The sequence below is a fragment of the Peromyscus eremicus genome, chromosome 19 (genome assembly GCF_949786415.1).
Source record: "Peromyscus eremicus chromosome 19, PerEre_H2_v1, whole genome shotgun sequence".
NCBI lineage: Eukaryota > Metazoa > Chordata > Mammalia > Rodentia > Cricetidae > Peromyscus > Peromyscus eremicus.
Window position 1 is genome coordinate 66,240,299 of NC_081435.1, and position 21,514 is coordinate 66,261,812.

At 40.7% G+C, this 21,514-nt stretch overlaps 1 protein-coding gene and 1 long non-coding RNA gene across 2 annotated transcripts in view; both read right to left on the reverse strand.

Annotated features, from left to right (window-relative positions):
* The window catches only part of Setbp1 (SET binding protein 1), a 352,017-nt gene that overhangs the window by 73,250 nt on the left and 257,253 nt on the right, over nucleotides 1-21,514 (reverse strand). The gene's annotated exons all lie outside the window — the stretch shown is intronic.
* On the reverse strand, nucleotides 9,439-10,636 carry LOC131896041 (uncharacterized). Its single transcript, XR_009375348.1, has 2 exons — nucleotides 10,471-10,636; nucleotides 9,439-9,748 (listed from the first exon to the last, which is right to left on the reverse strand). It is a non-coding gene; the product is annotated as an uncharacterized LOC131896041 (long non-coding RNA).

A 21,514-nucleotide genomic window follows, 5' to 3' on the forward strand; every position in this document is an offset into this window, starting at 1 on the left:
CCATGCATAAGGCATGGGTTTATTCCAATGCTGGCAGGTGTGTGCTTTCTGGAGAGTGGGGCCCTGAGATGGCAGGTTTCTGAAAATGACTAAGCCCATCCTGAAGTCTTGGTGCCCATGAGTGATCTTTCTAGACAACTAGCAATACCAGTTCTAAAGAGCCAGGATCAGTCACCAGCACAGGTGCAGATGCTGCTAGATTATGGGGTGTAAAATTGAAAGACCAAAGAGATGGCCCTGGAACAAGGGGATTTAAGCTTCAACTCTCAAAAGGTCCTGATCTTCCCCGAGTGTACCACTTTCCAATGGTAAGTATTGCTGTGGCAAAATACACAAGAAAACATTTGAAGGGTGAGAGGAGTTGACCTTGATCATGGTTGCAGAGGTTCCAGCCCATGGTAGAACATGGCAGAGCACAGAAATTCATTTCAGGGTAGGTATGTCCTCCTTTTCCTTCTTTATTCTACCTCTACCCTAGAGGATTGTGCCTCTCACACTCAAGGCATCCTCCTCTTTTAGTCAACCATTTCTGGAAGCATCCTCCCGGACATACTCAGAAGGGAAGGGCACGTCACTAATACTCTAGACAGTTCTCAGTCTAATCAAGGAGACAATTACCTATCACATTGTTCTTCATTCAACTCAGTGTAACTTGACCCCAGAGAATGGTAGACATTTACAGGGGCTATGCAGGGATGCGTCTCCTGCTGAGACACAATGGCTGCATTCCTTCTCAGTGCCATTGCACTGCAGTATCGTACTGCTCCCCTGTCTTCAGCCAGCCTCTATTCATCTCCCCTTCGCTTCTTGCCTTTGCCTGTCTTAGTCCCATCCCCTGTGGGAAGGAGAGGTAGGGGATTGGAGTATTAGCCAGAAGACCAGGCTCAGTTGATGCTACAAGATTCTTTGCACCTGTCAGGGCACAGGCTCTCTGTCATAAAGAGGAAATGCTGCATCTGTCACCTTGTCCCTTCCCCAGAGCAGATCAAATGGGCAAACATGTGAAAGCTCCGTGGAGACGACACAGTCAGAAATCAACAGAAAGGGGCCTTAGAGTCAGTTCAGACACACCATGGTCAATGAATAGAGCTTTGTGATGGGTCTCCCTCCCTCCCTCCCCTCTCCTTCCCTCCCTCCTTCCTTCTCTCTCCCTCTTGTCTTTCTTTGTGTGCATGTATGTCAGTGTGCATACCATGGTACATGCCCATGGAGCTCAGAACACAACTTGCAGGAGTTGGTTCTCTTCCACTCTGTAGGTTCTGGGACTTGAACTTAGGTTGTCAGGGTTGGCTCAGCCCCAAGTGGCTTTACCCATTGATCCATTTTGCTGAGCCTCTAGGGGGACCATTTAAAGGCAGTTCTCCCTCAAAGAAACCAAGGACAGAAGACAGCTACCCCTGAGACTCCTGAGCTCTACAAGGTGAGTTCCTCTTCTGCAGTTCTGAGCATTGTCCACTGAGGACCCATTTGCCCACACAAGGCCAAGGTCAGCCAGCTGGAATTCCTGTAACTCTCTAACATTCTTAACTTTGTCCAAGATAAACATTGCTTCTGGTCATTAGGTTTTATTTAAAGATGCCATTCTTTGTAGCCTAATAAGCATTTGATATATTTAGAAAGAGTGAGCAAAAAGGATTCAACAAAGTGGCTCCTTGGTCTTTGATAGGACACAAGTCCCACGAGGAGCCTCATGTAGCCATGTTCAGTGTTTTCTATGGGCATATTGACCTTTGACCTCTCCAATACATAAAAGGCATTTCCTAACAAATCTGTTCAGATCATTTGGCAAAGTTACACGTAGCCAGCATGCATAAACTCACAAGCAGAGTGTGTAAATGTTTTCCAAATTTCTGGAAAACTGATTTGACACACATAGGAAATTCATGACTTAGGTTTTTTAAAATAAACAAATAAGCCACATCCAGAAAGCTTAGTTCCATGTTTTAAAATTATAAGACATATACCAATAAAGCAATACATATTAGTATGTGAATATCCCACACAGGTATATAAACTTAAATCAACCTATATTATATGTATAATTGCATTTATTGCATATGTATTTGTCTGTACATTTAAAGAATGTATTCTACACATATTTGCATTTATAAAATGTATATACTTACATTTATAAAACGTAAATGGCCAGGTCAACTATCCACTGTCATTAGCTTAAGACAAAGACTATTTTCAAGTCCTCTAGCCCTCCCATGTGTGTTAATCTTACCTTCTACCTGGTGCCCTGGATCAAACTGAACAAGTTCCCCATTTTTATAGTGGACATGTATTTTCACACCAGAGCTTAAATGGTAGCTGTAGTAGAGTATTTTAAGGTCTGTCACTTTTGTTTATGTTGCATTTGTTTAACTCTGTGAAGCTGTGTTACTATGCCTGTCTAAAACACCTAATGGTTTAATAAAGAGCTGGCCAATAGCAAGGCAGGAGAAAGGATAGGTGGGGCCGGCAGGCAGAGAAAATATATAGAAGGAGAAATCTAGAAAGGGGAGCTAGAAGGAGCCAGAGATGGGGAGGACATCAGGGGCCAGCCACCCAGCTACACAACCAGCAAGCCACAGAGTAAGAGTAAGATTTACAGAAGTAAGAGAACGAGAGAAGCCCAGAGGCAAAAGGTAGGTGGGATAATTTAAGGTAAGGAAAGCTGGCTAGAAACTAAGCTAAAGCTGGGCATTCATAATTAAGAATAAGCCTCCATGTGTGATTTATTTGGGAGCTGGGTGGCGGGCCCCCCCAAAAGAATAAAAAAAACCCAACAACAGGTAGCCTTGTGCGTCAATAGCACTACAAAAACTCTGGTGCCTTTTATGTCATATCATATAAGTGAGGTACCACTTACATGCAGGGCTATAAGCTGAGACATACCTTGTTAGGTTATGTGTCACGGTCATTAGACTGTATATAACACCAATGTGTCTAGAGAATGTCTAGACGAGATCATCTTTCTGGAACTGTCACCACCTCTATTGTCAATGCTGGATCAAAACAGCATTATATGATGCATGAGTGTATATATGCATTTCTAAACTATATATTTCCATATTCTCAATTTTATGGAAATAAAGTTATGTGTCTTTGCTTGTTTAACATGCTGCTTCTAAAATTCATTCAGGCTGACATGTGTAGATGTTGTTTATTCATTGTTTTGGCTAATTGTCCTTTTTATGAATAACCTATCATTTATCCATCCATTTCCTGTAAATAGGCTCTCATATTTGCACAATTGTTATTAATATATTATATTAATATATTTCCTGTGAACACTCCAGTATTTATCTTTGACATATATGTTCTCTTACTTGGGGGTAGGACGCTAAGAATGGAACTTCTGGATAAGATATAGATATCTCAGTTACATCTTTAATGCCAAAAAGTTTTCTAAAATGGCAAGCTGATAACGTCACTAGCAGGGTCTAAAGAATTCTCATTGCTCTCCAACTTCCTCAGCCTTTAATATATTTTAGTTGTCGGAGATCTGGTGACTACGTCTTTAGTTTGCATCCACCTGATGATGAATGAGTCTGGACATTTTCCTTGGTGCTTCTCCTGTGTAATTGTCTTCATAACTTTTGTTAAATTGCTTTTAAACAGTCATGTTGCTTATCTTTTCCTTGTTAGATTAGAGGACAACTTAATTCTGACTTCTCTTTGTTAGTTATATATGACACATACAATAAGTTACTATTACCTTGTTCAAGTCTTTTTATAAATATTTTCCATTGATATGGTCAGATTGATTAATTCTGTGCAGCATGCATTTTTGTCTTGTTTTCTTAGTCTCTGGCCTTACTATAGTTGTACCATCTCTAAAAGTGAACTGGCCTTACTATAGTTGTACCATCTCTAAAAGTGAACTTTCACCTAGGCATATTTAATTCTATAATTTACCCAAAAGAGATTCCAATAGCTTATAAAACCCCTTCATCTTTTCTTCTTCCTTAAGAGAAAGCTAGTTATTCATTTATCTTTCATACTGGTGTCTTTTATGAATTTTAGAATTATGTTATGAAGTCATCAAAACTGCCTTTAGAAGCTGTGCTTGGAATCTTTAAATCAATTTGGAAAAAACAGAAACCTTTATTTACCTGATTTTTTTTCTATTCACCAATACATATTTTACTTTTTAATATAACTTCAGTAAGTGTCATTTTAAAAATGAAATCTTATTTATGTTTAGTCAGGTGTATTTCCAGCTAGTAGATTTTTTTTGTTATTATCAACATACATTTCTGTGTTCTGGCAATAAATAGAGATGTATATCAAAGGGCTTTCCTTCCTTATTTCATAACTGTCATTCTTGTTTTACTTTTCTTACCTTTGATAGGTTGTGCATTTTTCCTGGATTTCAGTAAATCATATCACAAGCAAATAGTGCTGTTATTTCTATTTTCCAAAGCTATAATTTATTGCTTTCACTGCCTTATCTGGCTAGCTGAAATCCATCCTGCATCACTGAGTAGCTGTGAAGACCTGGGCTTCTTTTCTTTGTTGCTGATATTAAATGGGAGGCTTCTAATACTTCACTGCTAGGTATGGTGACCACTGTAGAATTCTGTCTTCATACTCCCTATCAGAATGAGATATCTTTCTAGTCTTAGTTTATTGAGATCTTTTATCACAAATTAATGTTGTCTGTTATCAAATGTCTTCCTCATCAATCCATAGATTTACTTGACTTTTCCCTTTGTTCTGTTAATATAGGGAATCATATTAATATTAAAGAATAGAAGTTATAATATATTTTATATTATATAAAAAATTATATTCCTTGATTAAATAAGATCTGGTCAGGATGTATTATCTTTTTAATATACTTCTTTCTTAAGTTTTCTATGATTTTGTTTGGAAATTTCATATTTATGTCTATGGATAAAACTGGCCTGTTTTTAAGGCAAAAGTCATTAGTGGCTGTTTTGGCTGATATTGATACAATTACATGATATTGATACATATGAACATTTTATTCCGATTTGGTATAGTTATTTCTATATTTTATGCTGATAAATTTGAAGATCTAGAAAGACTTTAAAAAACCTTTTTATATTTGTTATTGATTTATTTTGATTATCTGTAGTTTAGGTTGCATAATTTTTAGGTCTTTGTGCTTGTTCATTTTGATTCTTTTTTCGAATTGCGTTTTCCTCTTTGATATGATGTCACACACTTAATTCTGTCTGTTTAATGGCCACTCTAGACACCATAGAGCCCAAATGTGATGCAACAATACTGAAAGTATCTGAAACATTTTTATAAAAATTAATAATATCATATATTTTAATCTGATTACTCTTTACATTTTTCATTCCTTAGATCTTTTTCTTAGTATTACAGGTTGAACATTATTTTTATAATTTGTACCACCAATGTCTGTGTATTCATATAGGAATTTATCAACTCTCAATGTTCACTATAGCCATGTACACATTTTAGAAATATCTCTAGGAAAAACATATTGATAGGAAACAGTATCAATTTTGTTAGGCTTTAAATATTTTTATTCTTAGCTTTGAAAAGTACTAGCACCGAATTTTTTCCAGAATGCCTAGGTATATTCTTTTCCCTTCATTTGAAGGTAGTTTTCAACTGTCTACCAGATTTATTGTGACTTCTGAGCACTGGGTCAAAAGGTTAATGATCTTTTTCCAATTCTCTTTGTTACTTGTTTATTTATCTTTTCCTTATCATTGCTGCTTGATTATGCTGAACCTATATTAAAAATTAAAACATACTCTGTTTGAAATTTCCTGGTCTTTCTGGTTCTGGGTATCTATAATCAATGAGTGATATTATGATTTGTTAGGGCTGATACATTCAAATATTGTCCCTTCTTTCTTCTAATGTTTTCTGGAGCTCTATAAAAATGTATTTTTGAAATATTGAGATTTACCCTATAATTCCCCCCTCCCTGTTTATATTACCTGTAATTCCTTTGGACTTATGGTCCATCTAATCTTTCTTTGTGTTTCTAAAAATCCCTATCTCCACATTTATACATTAATAAATCTCACATTCTTTATTTGGCTTCTAAATGTTTTCTTTCTGAAAACAAAACATTGTTTTGTCTAGTATCTCTTAAAGTAGAAACCTTTCATGGGATTTTTAGTTCCCAAGGCCAGGACAAAGAGAGCCCTAAGCACTTTCCATGTCATTGCTTCTTAGTCTTATTCAGGCAATCAAACCCAGTATGCTATGAGACCCTTTACAATAGATAGTGTACCTCTTTTATTGAAGAGTCACTTTAACATGCTTATATTAAATACATGAACTGATGTGAATTTTAAGCCAATCTTAATTTTAAATCTTAGCCCCCAAGTTCAGAATGTGATATCCTTATTTCCTCTTTTCTTAACAATTTTTTTTCTACAAGAGTCCACAAATTTCAGCAGATCAAAAAAGAAATATGTAAGTTTCAAACAGAAAGGGTTAAGAATTGCTTATCTTAGAGGAATATCATCAATGAAAAATCCTCCCATTTATAGGAAGTTTCTGGAGACGATTCCTGGGAAAATGCAAAGTGAGCTATCCCATGAGAAGCAGCACATACAGCTGTCTCTGCCCACATATGCCTGTCCAAGTATGTTGAGCTGCATACTTACATCTCATGAAGCACAAACATGCCTACACTCTCACTCATATAAGCGCACATTACTCTGCTAAGACGCAATCGTAGATGGGGCTAGGGACAGAGGTTATCAATAATAGGTTTGTTTTAATTTCATGTAATTTTCTGCTACAAGCTTAAAGATAATAAGCTACTTCATCTTCATTGAGAAAAATCAAAACATCTCTCCCCGAGAACACTCTGACAGCAGTCTATCTACAGGGGTAATTCTAAACTAACATCACCCATCTTGACCTCTCTGCCAGACTTGGCTCCAAGTGATCTGTCCGTGCTCATAAATCACATCTTCCAAAGACAAAGACATTTCAGATATTCAGAAGAATGTGGCAGGCTTTGAAAGACTTTCTAGAGCTTTGAAACTTTTGAGCAGAAGAATCTGCACCAGAGACTGTTTCTGGACAGTCAGTGATACCCACGGGGGGCTTGGGTTATAGCGATTCCATGACCCTTGGTATTTCATTCTACCATATTTTCATCTTAAATCTATGTGTCTACCGAGTGTTTCACAAAGTAAATGTTCTGGACAAGGATAATTACAACAATAAGATTAATTACTTTTCTCACTGTTGTGTCAAAAATACCAGGCAAAGGAAGTGAGGGACAGAAGGGGTGATTTGGGCTCACAGTTCAAAGTGATGGTTGTAGGAAAATGAAGCATTTGGTCACATTGTGATGAACATTGGGAAGGGGAGGAGGCTGAACGCTGGTGCTCTGCAAGCTTTCGTCCTTTTCTTCAGTCTGGGAACCCAGCCCTTGTAAGAGTTCTGACCACATATGAAGTGAGTATTCCTACTTAGATTAACCCAACCAAGTCACAGACACTCAGGTTTTTCTTCTAGGTGACTCTAAGTCTTATTGGGCCAACAATAAATATTAACCTTCACAAGTCAACACCTTGTCAACTTGATACTCAGACACATTGCTTTAAAGTCACAACCTTCCACTCTTCCTCATCGTCATGTGGCCATCTCATATCACAATTTTAGATTAGAGTCTTCTAAGACCCAGACAATTTCTTAACCAAGAGCCCTATAACATTAATAAATTAAAATTAAAACCAGAGTTTCAGCATATGCACTCTCCACACACAATGACACAGAATGAACATCTCCATTCCAAAAGAAAGGAACAATGACGTCACAAGGAAGGAACAGACCAAAGTACTACTGAAACACAGCAGAGAAAAGACCAAACTCTACAGCTCCAGGTCCAGCACCTGGGGCTCATGATGGAATCATGTGGGCTCTAAAGAGCTTGGGTAGCTCTAGCCCTCGAGCTTTGATGATGTCATCACCTATAGTCTCTCTCTTGAGATTATTCCACATTGTGTGCTCTGCTCTCTTCACTGGACTTCCCATGATCCTGGCATCCTCAGAATCCTGGGGTTTTTACTGCAAGTTAGGCTTCATCTTCTCAGCTTCAAAGAATGGCCCTTTCAGACCTGTTTGCAGGGAATCTGACCTTGTCACACATTGCCTGGCCTTAGTGGCCTTCTAAGACCTTGGCCTAAGTTTCCATGGTCCCCCCACTCTTACATCTCTTACACTTATAAAACAAGTACTATGTGAGTGATCTGCCCAATTCTGTTGCCAGTTTGAACTGTATTTCAAAATCCTTATGCCACAGTTGAATTGGTTTCTGTGTATCTTCCAGGCTGACCTTGGGGAAACATTTCCCTGGGTGGTTATTTTCAAGTAGGGAATCCCTCCAAAGGCATTGTCCGCTTAGGTTCACTCCTTTCAAATTAGTTTAGATTGTTCATAAGATGTAGCATTTGATGGGTGGTGTCTTGTCATAAGGACACATTTCCTATTGGCCTAGTGTAGACTGGTGGGGGGTTGTTTTAATGGTGCTAAATCTCTTTCACAATTATAGCTGCTGTCTCAGCATCAATTTTATCTGCAACTTGAAAATTCCTCCTTTCCAGGCCAAATGGGATGTTTTTTAAAATCTTTTTGTTCCTCTTGTTCTCCTTGTCGTCTGTCTCTTTCCCTCTGTAAACCTGGATTAGAGCAGTGGATACTAACTATGGCATAGCTTGGATGCTGTCTTGTCCTAAAATGCCCTCCACTAAACAATTCAGTCCATTCTGTGTGCTCTGTGTGTGTGTGTGTGTGTGTGTGTGTGTGTGTATGTATTTAATTAAAAATTATGTAATTTTCTCCCTTCTCTCCAATTCCTCTTATGTACCCCCTCCAACCTGGTTTCCTATCAAATTCATGGCTCTTCTTTTTTAATTGTTATTGTCATACATACATTTAATATGTCATACATGTTATTGCCAAGTGGTTCAGTCTGTTTAGTACCACTTGTTTGTGTATGATTTCAGAGCTGATCACTTGGTATTGGGTAACCAATTAGGAGGCTTGTCCCTGAGGAAGACTGCTTCTCCTGTTCCCAACATGCCTTAGTTGCCTGCAATTCCTTGTTTATGGGGAGAGCCCCATGAAATCTCTCTTTCCACGCTGGTGTGTCTGTTGGTGGTGTGCTTCTTCAGGTCTTGCTGAGGAAGGCATATTGTTGTGGTACCATGAGTGAAGCAACCCTGTTATTTCTAGGAGACACATTCTCACAACAGATTTCCTATTTCTCTGTCTCTTACAATCTTTCTGACCCCTCCTCCAATTGTTCTCAGGCTTTTCCAGCTCTTGAGGTTCTTAATTCTGCATTCCTCTTGCAAAGCAGCCCCAAAGGCCTCTGGACCACACAGTTTTGTCCCAGCAACAACCCCACTGATTGGTTCTAACTTTGAGAACTAGTCATTTTTGATTCTGTGGAAAAAAATACCCAACAAAAATAACTTAAGGAAGCAAAAGTTCATTATAGGTTGAACTCTGAGGGTCAGTGCCTCATGGTTGAGAACGTACTGCCGCTGCAGGGAGCCACAGTTAAGGAGCAGAGAGAGACGACACCAGCATTCTGCCTGCTTAGACCACTGCCTTCAGCTGGGGACTCCAGCCCATGAAAGGGCACTGCCTTTACTTAAGGCATTATTTTTACCTCAGTTAATCCACAGCTTGCCCAGAGGTTAGCCTCATAGGTGATTCTCTAGATCATGTCCAGTTGAGTGTTCAAAGCACTAAAAGCTGATGAGAAATAATCTTGCAGATCCTAAATAATGGATTACAAAAGGATAACTAACAAATGGATGGACTGGCATGTAAGCATCACAAAAACCTCACAGTTATCTTCTAAAATCTAAACTATAACAACTTCAGAGGAGTAACCACCACACCTGGAACTGTAGCCTCGCATGAGATCCCTACAAAACGAAGCTGACTGTGTGCCCTGGATTAACTTCAAAGCTCGACACAGCTAACCATTGGTAAATGTATAAAGCCAAGCATGTCATTATTACTGTCATATAATCACACACTGTTGTGTGATCCACTTAAGGGGATCAGCACTGCTCTAGAGAAATAAATCTGCACAAAGTAAGAACTCAAGCAAGTTATGGTTTAAGAGAAATGGAAACAGTAGCACCTGCTGCTAATGACAGAGGCATAGGATGCTCTCTGCACACTGAGCATGTACCTGCAATCCACTGCTGGATGCATCAGCAATTCTAATGATAATAATTACTAATAACCAACATCTGCTACCTGCATGTCTCCCTCTGAGAGAAAACTGACTCTGATGGATGAACTCACTTAATCCATACCACACCCAGGGAACATACAGTAGGTTCCCCTGACCTGTGGTTTTACTTCTGTAGTTTTAGTTACTGAGGGCCAACCTTGGCCCAAAACACAAGAACATTAAATGGAGGAGTTCCAAAAGGACACCGTTCTGAGTAGTGGCAAGAAATCCCGGACTATCCAGCTCTATCTCACCTGGGCTGTACATCTTCACTTGGTCTGTGGTACTCATGCAGTATATTCTACCCATCCGTAGCTGCCTTGGTTAGTAGGTGGTTGTAACAGTAACACAGTCCATGTGTTTGAGAAGCCCTTGTAGTACGCTACAACGCTTATGTCATTCATGGCAATTTATTCTATTATGAAGACACTCTATTACCTCCCAGGATCACAAAGATGGGTGAGTACAGACAGTAAGTGTTCTGAGTGAGAAAGCACATCCACATTACTTTTCTCACAGTATTATATTATTGTTGTATTTGTTTTTCAGTTATTATCGCCATTGTGCCTAATTTCCAGCCTACACTTTATCATAGGGGAGTGTGTATAGAGAACAAAACACAGCATGTTGGATTTTGGAATAATCATGATTTCAGAAGCCTTGTGGGGTTCTTGTTAAGGATCTCCCATTGGTAAAGGAGGGTCTGTTAATAACAACAGGAGGGTATTCATCATTATCATCACTGCAGTGTGTCATGGGTGACTTCTTTTATTATTCTATATCTTTTAAGATATCAAGGATAGGAAAAAAATCATCTGACTAATAAAACAATGGGAATTTGGAGAGAGTGAGTTTCTTGTACAGAGAAGGCAGAAAGGAATGCAATCTGCTTGTTCTCAAAGTTTCATGCCATCACAGATCAATGGTGAAGTGTGACAAGTGACATTTTACTTAACCAGTAGCAGGCTAGTAACTGTGGACAGCCCAGACGAAGCCACTCAAGCTATCAGGGGCTGTTCGCCATGTCTGTTGTTCCTTCGAGCTCATTGACCTTGGAAAGCAACCTCGCCTCTCTTAGTCTCAGTGTCCTGGTCTGTACAGTAGAGCCAGTCAAGGAAAACACCTGAATTGTGGTTAAGAAACTCATGAAAGCACCGACCATCTTGTCAACCTTCAAAATTAATTATCATCATTAAATTTAGTGTAACATAAAATCTACCTAAAGAAGACTATGTATACCTTTTCCCTTCAGCCATATTTTGATACGCACAGAAGCCACTTGCTTGGACAAGGGCATCCAAACCCATGATCCTGTAACTGAAGTGCTGTCTCCTTGTTTGCTGTCCCTTTCCTTCCCAGTGGTCCTATTCAATAGGCTGACTTGGTTCTCTCCCAACAAGGCGGGACACTGGAAACTGAGAGTCCCTGGGCACTATTACTCAGCGTTCTGTAGTGACTTCACAAGGGGCTTGCATATTGTAATAATGATTGCACTCATGGCTTGCATTTTGTTCTCATGACCTTAGGGAGTTCCCTTCAGTATGCTAGATCTTGTTGTTACCATCTGCAGACCATACATAGAAACATAGGTATGTTCAAATCTAGAACAGTAAACTGGGTTCAGCAGAAGGAACCAGTTCTTAAACCAAAGACTCCTCACTAAAACATGCAACACCCCTGGGCTCACAGGCATCAGTTCCAAAGGTTTTAAGGCAGGGGTCAAAATGTTTTCAGAGGCAGCTTTGATGAGTCAGCTGAGAGTATTAGGATCCACTGTGAGTAGGGATAAAATAGGAGCAGGTATCATGTGTTCTGCTGTATTAAAACATGGAAATCATGTCTGGTCTCTGTAATGAATTATATGGATCAATATTTAGTTTATTGCACCCCAAATTCTCTGCCTGGCTGTCATGGATACAATGAAAATCCTGTGCTGTTCTGTGATTCAATATGCCTTTCCACAACTCATGGCAAACTCAGGAGAAGAAAAAACAAGTCAAATCAGAGCCATGAACAGAGAGGGGGGGAAAAAGACTATGGGCAGAGAATATCCTAAATGATATAATAATCACATAATCATCCAAATTAGCTAGGGAAAGATGGAGCTGGGGCTCTAGCCCCCTGAGGCAACTTCTCCAGAAAGCCAAGGTACAGGAATGCTCTAGTTGGAGGCTCCTGCCTCCCTGGCCCAGCTCCCTGCCATATGCTCGCTTCCTAGGTCTGTTGCTTGTATGCATTTTAATGATGGTAACATTTTCCTCTCTCAATTTGTATATTTTACACCTGTATAGGAAAATGTTATTGAAAGTGTCATTTACTCCAAAGCTATGAAACCTCAAACAGCTTCCGACTCCACTAGCAACTCCAATTCAAACAATCAAGCAACTGAGGCACGTTTACTACCTTCAACTTTACCCCCACCTTCCCCAAACTGGTGCTTTACAGGGAGCATTTTTATGCCTCCTACAATAAGCCTGCTCTGCATATAAATGCACATTTCCGATGTATGTGGCACTTCGAACAGCACGGATAGAATATCTTGGAAAGACGTGGAGTAAAGCAACCATGCACATAGCACCCTGCTGTTTTCATTGCTAATTAGAAACAAAATGCAAGTTCAACCTTATTGCAGGCTAATCAGCTATTAAAACGAAGTGCTTCTCAAAACATCAAATCCAGTTGCCTTCTTTAGACATGAAAAAAAAAAAAAAAAAAAAAAAAAAAAGAAATGGAACCAAAAAGGGAACCTGTGCGGTACATCCGGTTGCTTCTTTTCTGGGTCAAACTTGACTGATGGGGTGGTTCTGGTATAAGATGTGATACAGGCAAGGCAGCTAGTAGTCTCAAGGAACTGATGTGTGGTTGCCATATTAACCCCTGGGTACTCCTTTCTTGGAAGTCCTGCTATTGTCAGGAAGATGAATTCTAAACAACTCTATATTGTGCAGTCTGAAGATTTTATTGACAAAGGTGTCAAGAATCACAGAACTCAAAGTTGTTTCCCTTGTCACGAAATAAATAAGTAGGTTTGCTCCAGCTCCCCATTCTATTCAATTTGCTTAGATACAAGATGACTATAAGTATTGATTCTCTGTAAGGCGGGATATAGATTCTTAAAGGGAGGTACATGCCCTGGGGGTTAGAGTCCCTTCTTGTAGCTGCTGCCTTTTACCCCATGTCTTTGAGTTCTATATGTCTGGATTCAACCAAATTCATATTTGGAAAAAAAAAAGCAAAGAAAAGCTGGAGCTGTGGACAGAGGTTCATAATCCCACCTATTCAGCAGACTGGGGCAAGAAGATTACAAGTTCAAGTTTCAAGCCCTGCTTAAGCTGCAGAGTAAGTTCAAAGCCAGCCCAAGTAGCTCAAACCATGTCTCAACATCAAACAAGGTTAATCATTATTTTTAAGGCTGGCGCTATAGCTCAGTAGAAGAACATAGGTTCAATCATAGTGTATTCCACCTCCAACCCACCAGGAGAAACACTCACACTGCATGTGTAGACACTTTTTTTTTGCATTACTCTTCAAACAATACGTTGGAACAATTATTTATATAAAAGTCATGTTACACTGGGTATTATAAGCAATCTAGAGATGACTTAAGACATAAGAGAGAGTGTGCATAACTTATCTGTAGACTCTCTACTGAGAGTAGTCTAGGAATAATTGCCCCATGATGCTGAGGGTTGACTGCACGTGTACAAGCATCACCCCACTTTCCATAACACAGCATGACTTGTAATCAGGTTTATGGAGTAAACTTCACTAAGTTACATTTGAAATGGAGAAGATAGAGCTACTCAGACATTTTACTGACTACCATGTTACTATATTAATGACTGTGTCTTCAACAGAGCAAAACGGTCATAGCAGTGGCTAGCAGTCTGCTAGTCTTATTACAGCAGAGCAGCTCTTTTGACCTTATGCTGGAACAAAAGGCTAGACACATAGGAAAGGTTTAGGGGTAAAGTTAAAAACAGAGCATTTCCAGGAACACAAGTTTCAACAACAAAAACACTGACCACACTGGAGCTGACCTCGTACTTTACAGTGGGAAAAGGTGTAGCTTCATGGGTTGGAGTCTGCAATGGCCAGGTGGCCTTGGGAGCTCCTTCATGGAGCTGTGGTGGAGTGCACCTGCTGGGACAGCAGCCTTGTATGAGGCTCACCTTCCAGAGCAGTGCAGCAGAAGCCAGAAGACACATTTTCCAAAGGCCTCAGAGTCACTCTGGCCAGTACTTGTGAAATGGATGCACTGTGTAAATCAGCAGCTAGTTAGGGGATAAAAAGGACCCACTGTGGTTTGAATCCTGTTTTGGCCTCTTCTTACTTGACTCATAATCAAATTGCTCACTTCCTCAGACCCAATATCCTGCCTTAAAGTTGATATAATTGTGTCTACAATAATCTTTAAAAAATATTGGATATGTAAGGAATAATGCCAAATGGTATTATATTCTGTAGCATTATAACATGACAATTGACAGTGTGAACTCACTCATGGTATCATGGACAAGCACACTTACCCAGCACCAGAGGAGCCAGAACAGAGCATGGCAAATGGGTACATTCTTATCCTGTCTCTAAAGAGTCACAGAACTTGGCAATGACCACATTCAGAATGGCAGCTTTCCATTGAGACAATCAGAAATAGTCCATCTTTGAATTTTACCCCCTCATCTATTTAATTTATTAAATGGGGCTAACCAATATTTAGCTCTGCTCATTGTGGTGGTGGTGGTGGGGAGGTTGATGAATCATGATGGTTTAAAGATGGAGAGATGCTATGAGAAGTCTGGGTGCTGGGTCATGCTCTGTTATTGAAATGCTCACTCATGGGACCACTCTTATTTAGGCATCATGATTACTACCATCAATGGCTATAATATAAAGTGTTGGGGCTTCCTTTGCACAAGTGGACATAGTAATCCTAAACCTGTCTTCAACCTTTCTCTCCTTGCCCATTGTTCTGTGGGAATAGAAAAGAACCTGGCTGGCAGGAAATACAGCGGGATTCCTGTTGGAAATTGGGGCCCCTGAGGGTGAAGTCTGTATTGACACTTAGAATACAAGCCTGACTCTGTTTTGTATTGTCAACAGCGACTTTCAGTTTCCTCTGCAAGCGGAGGAATAATGGAGCAGCGATGTTTTCTTCTTGCTCTTTTCAAATTAATACTGGCTCATGAGCTGAGTGTAGTCTTGGCTGTGGTGGGAGGATGGATCTCTTTGAGGAGCATAGAAGGCTTTAGAGGTCATGTGGTCACTCTCAGACTGAACTCCACGAAGAGCAGATGACCCTTGAGGGGAAGGGTGTATTGTGAACATTTTGGTGAACAATGCTCTTCTGGAACCTGGGGGAAATTCTACCAGTTCACTGGTATTCTTTTATTTCCATAGCAAGTAGCATTCAGTCACTGTTGGGTGGAGAGATGGCAATAAACAGAGACTGAAGGGCATCATGTGGGGCTCACAGGGCTGATCCTGTGCTCATCTGGGACAGGTGTGCCTGTATTTTCAGGCAGGTTGGCCTCTGTCAACTGAATGGCCCGAGGCTCCATTCCAGGTTATAAGATCACTCTGGGAAATAAGGTTTTAACATCTATCAGGGAAACATAAAAAGCAAGGAGATCTACTAATAAATTAGAAGACAATTAAGGTTAAAAAGTCAATGTTTAGGAAACATGGAGGTTCGAAATTCAATCAACATCTCAGGGTAATTCACGGGCTAGTGCCTAGAAGGCAGTGTTTTAGACACAATCCAATCAATCCATCCTCAAGAAGCATTTCCCCACCCTGGCCCTCAGTTCCCGGGATGTTTTGGGACATTTGCCAACGGCAGCCCGTTTTTCTGGCTCATTCTGGGTCTTGACTGTACACTGGCTAGGGCTTACAACCACAGTCAGACTCGGCTATCCACTCTCCCTCTCTTCTTCACTCTTTTATTTTTGTTGGAACATTTTAAAAAAATTTTTCTGGGGCTATATGGATTGCTCACATATACTTCCTTAATTTCTTTCTCTATAACTACTTAAAATATGCTACAGCATGCCCCTGAACACCTATGGGTTCGACCTGGGATCAGAAAGAGCAATTAACTGTGAATCTTCCCTTCCCATGTCTTTGAGGGGACGAGTGCAGAACTCTACCATCTAGTGATTACAGGAAGCCTTTCCATGCCCTGGGGTTGGCTCTGGATTAGTGGTGAAGACCTTGTTTCAGGGCTTGAGATTAGAGAGGCCTCAGGGCCTCTAGTTAGAGAGGGCCACTCTAGGAGGACCACTCACTACAGCTTTGAAATCCTCATTGGCTCTCCCCACAGTAGCTCTTTTCATCTCCGTATTAAGTTTCACATAGACTTGATTTCTCCCGTTTTAACGGGTATGGAAACTGAGGTCACCATACAGTAAGTTTCATGAGTGTTGCAGAGCTAATCGGCTGCAGAGTTGTGACTTAACGTTGCAATAGCACAGCTGATTCTGAAGGTGACTCTGTCTGTTGTTGTTTCATTTCTGGGGACCATGGACCTCAGATCAACAACAGCACAATGAATACATAACCACTCGATCAACACTCCTATCTCTATAGGACACTGTTCTGCGTTCTACTTTAGTCTTTGTAGCACATCTAGGATTACAATGTAGAGCTTAGTCACGTAATACAGATGAAGGAGCCAATGCATTGAGAAGCAAATGTCTTGCCCATCTCCTCTAGCCAGGAAGTGACTGAGCCAGGTTCAGATTAACCAAGTCTGTATTCCTGACGTCTGCTAGCCACACATACAATCAATTACTTCCCTACTTGCCCTGATCAAACTCAGCTCTAGACCTCTACTTTGATCATCATCATAGGGCCTTGAACCTTGGATGGCTCACTCTCGGGCTTCTGAATATATCTGTGCCTAGAAGTGGCGCCCTCGTCCCACAAAGGCCCTGATAACTTCCCCACAGCCTGTGTTCTTGAGTCAACATAACCATCTTCTCAGAATTGGCTTTTTTATTCTGTGATTTAATTATTTACTCACTCAGGTTCATTTACTTTGGAGCTTTTTGAATGTCAGAGATTCAGTACTCAAATGCGAGCCAAGCTTTGGCCTTTGCAGCAGGCCTCGGTTAATACTGCCTGCAAACAAGGGGCCTTCAAAATCACTGTGGCTCCTCTACTGGTCCTCTGCACCTGCTTTGTGCTCCAGTACCCTTCCAGGATGCTGCGGGGAAGGAGTCTTTACTCCCTAGACAGCTCTGGTGTCTGTGTTCTTGTGAGTATCTGCACATATAAGCATCCATTCTCCAGAGCCTAGCTCACTTTTCCTTCTTTCTTTCTTTCTTTCTTTTTCTTTCTTTCTTTCTTTCTTTCTTTCTTTCTTTCTTTCTTTCTTTCTTTCTTTCTTCTTCTCTCTCTCTCTCTCTCTCTCTCTCTCTCTCTCTCTCTCTCTCTCTCTCTCTCTCTCTCTCTCCTTCCCTTCCCTTTCCTCCCTCTCTTCCTTCCTTCCTTCTGTCCATCTGTCTGTCTGTCTCTCTCTTCTCTCACTCTCTCTCTCCCTCCCTCCCTCATTTCTTTTCTTTTCTTTCTTTTTTGTTTTTTGAGAAGTGTTTCTCTGTGTAACAGTTCTGGCTGTCCTGGAACTTGTTTTGTAGACCAGGTTGGCCTCAGAGATCCCCCTGCCTCGAGTGCTGAATTAAAGGCATGCACCACCAATGCCTGGTAGGACGTAAGAGTTTTGCAGGACAGTAACTTGGGAAAAGTGCTGTGCTCTGTAACAGGAAACACACCATTCATTTCTGTTAAATGCTATGGGATGGCATGTGGTAGGTATATGGGTATTTAATAAATGCATTTGGTATTCAAATTGCTTTAAAGGACACAGTTCAAACTAATTAGGATGCTAGACATGAATTAGTTTCAGAGTTTTTTAGACTCACATTTCAGAAACTTGATGAATCATTTCAATAGTTTAAAAATGATTGTAAGCCGGGCGGTGGTGGCGCACGCCTTTAATCCCAGCACTTGGGAGGCAGAGCCAGGCGGATCTCTGTGAGTTCGAGGCCAGCCTGGTCTCCAAAGCGAGTTCCAGGAAAGGCGCAAAGCTACACAGAGAAACCCTGTCTCGAAAAACCAAAAAAAAAAAAAAAAAAAAAAAAAAAAAAAAAAAAAAAAAAAAAAAAAAAAATGATTGTGCTGATAACATAAGAAAATATGAAAATATTATCATAAATGAATTTATCTTAGTATAAGACAATTGGTTGAAAGGTTTAGACTTAAGTCCAAAGTCCAAAATGGTGAATGGTATGTAGCTAACAAATGACCTCAGGATGAGATGTGCTCAGTAGAACCTGAGGTAGATGCTGTTCACTGGGCCACAGTCCCACAGTCCCCAGGACTTATTGATGCATTTTGAGTGCAAATTGACTTCTAAGGTCAAAGAAGTGAAAACATTGGAATGAAAGTTTCTCTCCTTGCATCTGAAGATTTCCAATCATCCCCCCCCCCCCCCCCCCCCGTTATAACCTTGTGGTATTGACAGTAGAGACACACAGAGAAGTAAATAAACAGATACTGGTCAAGTCAGATTTCAACAAGTGACTTTGTGAGGTATACACGCTCCCACAGGTCAAAGCCAGAGTAATCTAGAGAGTCACTCACAGGCTTGTTTAGTAGGCAAAGTCTAGTATTCTGACTCTGGCCTCTTCATCGTTGTCCTTTTCTTCATACAGTATATTCTGCATGTGCATGGTAAGTGAGGTTTATAAACGGGCTGTGTTCTGTGTGACCGGTCTGCTCCTGACTCATCTGCTCATCTTGTTCTCAATACAGTAGAAGAGACTGGACATTCTTACTTTACCACTAAAAGTCAGGTGCCCTCCTGTTCTTTCTCGCTGTCTGTCGGTCTGTCTGTCTGTCTGGATTGTTTGGTTTTTGTTCTCCCAGGATTTCGTGCATATGCTTAGCTAGTTTTCCCCCTGTGATGTGCCCATGAGGGCACGTTAAACACCACCTGTGACGGTCTCCCATGTCTGAAACAGTGTCTCACTGGTCCTTAATGGAAATCCTCAAAATGCTTATGAATGAGAACGGCATACTACGCAAAGATGAGTGAGTAATCCCAGGAGCCTTCCTTGTTCTCGCTGCCAGTTGCTCTGCAGTGCTGGAGCTCTCTTTTCCTACCCACAGCTCCTTACTTTTTTCTCCTACTCAGCACTTAGCTGGCTTTTAAACTAAGAATCTCTTACCTGGCTACCATCCTTGTCTCCTGGGTGGTCCTCCTGCCCCCCTATTCCTTTGCTCTGAGCAGTTACTTGTCCTTCAGGTAGAGCTATTTTGCTAAAGCCCTGCCATTTAAAAATGCCTATGGGTCAGTGTCAGTACACAGCCAAAGGGGGAAGTACAGATAGGTAAAGGACACTTGTTCTAATAATTTGGTTAAATAAGTTTATATTCAGAATCAAAGGCATCTCAATGTTTTATTCTGTCTCCATTTGCACCTCTCCCCTTAGGCCCTAACAGGCAACAGCTTAGGTCGCCTAGATCTCTGTGTATTTTCTTAGTACGTGCTTAACAATAGGTCTGAGTGCTAACATTTTCTTGCCTGTTAACCAGGACTCAGACACTGTGCTACAACCTTGTAAGCAAACATACCTGAGGAGGTGACAGTTATTATCGTTCCCACCTTTTAGCACAAGAAAATGGTATGGGATTGAGTTGTTAGAGTCATCTTCTCAAGCTCTTCGGACTTGATCTTTTTTGGTCAGTTTCTCTTTATCCTGCCCCTTTCAGTGATAGCACAGTAGCTGCCATCAGAAGGGACCCATCACATTTTAGATTTGAGTCCCTTCAGAGTTACATCCATCCATCTGTCCATCCATCCATCCATCCATCCACCCCCACCCCCCTCACATACATACATACATACATACATACATACACATCTATGTATGTCCAATTTAAAAAGCATGCAAAATAGCCTGATAGTGAGAAGTAGGATTTCTATTTTTTCTTTTTTTTTTGGTTTTTCGAGACAGGGTTTCTCTGTGTAGCTTTGCGCCTTTCCTGGAACTCGCTTTGGAGACCAGGCTGGCCTCAAACTCACAGAGATCCGCCTGCCTCTGCCTCCCGAGAGCTGGGATTAAAGGCATGTGCCACCATGGTCGAGAAGTAGGATTTCTTGACTCAAGGACAGAATCAGACTCAGGGCCATCAACTTGCCTATTTGACTGAAGTGGGCATGATTCGGGATATTTCCAGGTGCAGCTATGCCTGAGGTCACATGGATGCATCTGCTGCAGTACCTCCCGAAGGGGAAGCTGTTCACGCAGAACCAAGAGGCCAGCCATAAACAGAAGAGGCACCCTAAGCTGTGGTGGAGGTTGATCTTCAGAGAAATTTAGTTTTCCAAATATCCACCGTGTTGTAAAGGGTTGGGTCAAACAGAGTTGTTAAGTCTCAGCTTCACAGAGTAGGTACTTGGTAGGGGAGAGATAGATGGGCTTTCACACAGAATGTCAAACCCAGGCTCCGGTGGTCAGTTAGTTAGGTACGCCTGCTTTTCTTGGGACCACCTCTCTAACAAGCTGCCAGCTGCGGTGATGCCAAAGGGGCCAAGCTACAGTCCATACTCTATTGAAATAAAAGCAATTCTAAATGCTGAGATTTATAACTTTATGGGAAAGGTTTGGGAGGGAGAAACAGTTTAAAAGAGCAGTTTGTGTAGAGTTATGATTCTGCCAACAGTTTGAGGGTTGGACAGGATACTGCGTTCCTAAAGATTAAATGTAACTGAGGGTTTTTCTTCTTCTCTTTTAATACAAGGAAATATAAATCCCCCCCTTGTGTCAGAGTTTCAAATCTTCAGATATTTTGCACAGTTTTTCCCATTCAAGAGTATTTAACTGAGAGGAAATTTGGAAAACTGTACCCCGCCCCCCGAAACCAAAAGAATTTAGAGATACCGAGTTCAGCTTTCTAATTTAATTTCTGAACTTTCTATTTTTTAATGAGAGAAAGAATTTTCATGGATCTGAGGAGAAAGCACATGTTTTTGTGATTATGAGAATTCTGGTGGTTGGTATTTTGTGAAAATGCCACAGAGCGGTGCCATGAGTTACAGTGTGTGTTGAGTGAACCCCGCCCTCACTCCCACCGAAAAGAAATGTCAGCAAGAAATGGAAGCAAAGGAGTTATTTTCTTTTTTGCATGGAACATACCAACAATTCTGCACTGTGAAAAGAAGCCAAGAGTGAGAAGCATTTTGATTTTATCCATGTTCTGTGTGTATCTTTCTAGCACTTACACTATATGACT